Consider the following 2,064-nt stretch of genomic DNA (forward strand, 5'->3'; position numbering starts at 1 on the left):
TTTATACCTCAAATTTATATAGGGCTGTATGTCAATTATATCTCAATAAAACAAAGATAATTTTTTAAAAAAGAAATGCATTGGCAAGAGCACACCAGCTTCCATGGTAAGTTCTGTATTGGCTGACTTCTATAGGTCAGAGGTGATGGTGGACGATGCTGCAATGGTTTGGGCTCCCTGTTTTTAATAAAAATTGTAAGTTCCAACATGGAAAAGATCAGGTTGCTGAACTTAAAACAGCAGCTAAAATCAGGCACAAATGTCACAAAAATTCACAGGTTTAGGGTGGTAATCACGGTATTTGGACTCATGGGGATCTCTTGATGTTTGTTAATTGATCATAAGTTCCCTAGAAATGAAATAGATTAAAAGTTTATTAAGGATAAAAATATCCTATGTCTGGTGCCACAGATCTGGCTCACCATAGTAGAGAACTGTGGGCTCTTATGCTATACTAATATCTAACCAAGCTAGTTTATGGATCTAGTGGCCCTTTATAGAAAAGGAAACGATATAATATAACCATGCAGTATACTATACATCATATCTTGAAAGATACCTGTGCCCATTTCCCAGCATCTCTGCACACTACAAAAATGGAAATACACAGACCTTCGTGTTAGGCACATTCTTGTGCTCCATTTATGCTCTGCGTGGGGCTCTGGCCCCTCCTAGCCATTTTCCTGTTATTCTCATGATTAATGGCTTTTGGTTTCCAGTAAACTGCCTCACCCAGTTTCCAGTGGACCGCCTACACCTGGTCCCCACCGGCACCTGGTCCGACTACTCTGACTGACCCTTACAAGAGATATAAATATCTCGCTCCCCCTACTCTGCCTCGCTAATACCATTTTGGTTTTAGCCCTTCTGCTCATGGATGTAACAATAAATTTGTAATTCTTTACCCCTTTTGGCCTCGTGCGTACCCTAACACTTCTGGACATAACTAGGCAGTGACTCTACTAATACTAAGGCTAAGGTACTGAAAACTTAATGTTTCACAAGTCAAAGAGGAGACTTACAGAAACCAGGTGCTAGGTTATCCATTTACTCCAATCCATCTCATAATGAGTCCAGAGAAAGCTAAAACTTACCCTGTGGTGATTTACCCTACCCAAGAATTAAGACTTGGCACAGCTATAATAGTAAAGAGAACAGTGCTTTTTTAACCATAACATACACCAGAGTCACCTGAAAACCTCTTAAAACAGATTGTTGAGCATACCCCCAAAACTTCTACCTTACTAGGTCTCTGATGGAGCCCACCAATGTGCATATCTAAGTGATAGCAATGCTTTCAGTCTGGAGATTATCATTTGAGAATCCTACTCAAATGGTTCAGGAAACCAACTGAGTGTTCTAGATCAGTGGTGCTCAAAATATGGTCTTCTAATTCATAGAATGAGGCTCTGCATTTCCTTTTCTTGTCTGAACAAGGCAAAAGCCAGGTGTCTCCTAGGTTACATTAGCACAAACTTAGACAGTGATGTCAATTATAGCTGTCTTTCCAGAAAAAAAAAAAGTGGTATTTTTCTGGAGCAAAACAATACAAACACAGCCCTTGGTATGTAGAATACAAATATTAACAAGAATTTTTTTTCTTTTTTTTTCTATCAGGAAAGTTAGTTAGAAGCCATTTGTCTTAACATAATAGGGACCATAGCATACTATTATGATCTAGTCACCAGACTATATTAATCCTCCTGCTCTCTGTCCATAATATAGAGCTTGATTTTCCTGATAGCCCACAAAACATTACACAAGTTCATTATATTGATAACATTTTCCTCATTGTGCCTACTGGATAGGAAGGAACACATGTGCCAGAGGGTTGGCAACCATACCCATGAACACTCAGAGGCCTGCCACATCAGTGTTTCTGCATCTATTGATTTATAGCATGTGGGGGTAGCTTTTATGAAGTAAAAAAGGGACTGCTAGTCTTTGCCCTGCTCTCCATTGAAGGAAGAGACCTAGTAGGGTGACATTCTAGATTTGTGGTTAACTATAATGTATTCAGGCATGCTGATTCAAGATGTTTACTGAGTTAACTGAAAGCCCCTC

Source organism: Myotis brandtii, unplaced genomic scaffold (genome assembly GCF_000412655.1).
Source record: "Myotis brandtii unplaced genomic scaffold, ASM41265v1 scaffold243, whole genome shotgun sequence".
Classification (NCBI taxonomy): Eukaryota; Metazoa; Chordata; class Mammalia; order Chiroptera; family Vespertilionidae; genus Myotis; species Myotis brandtii.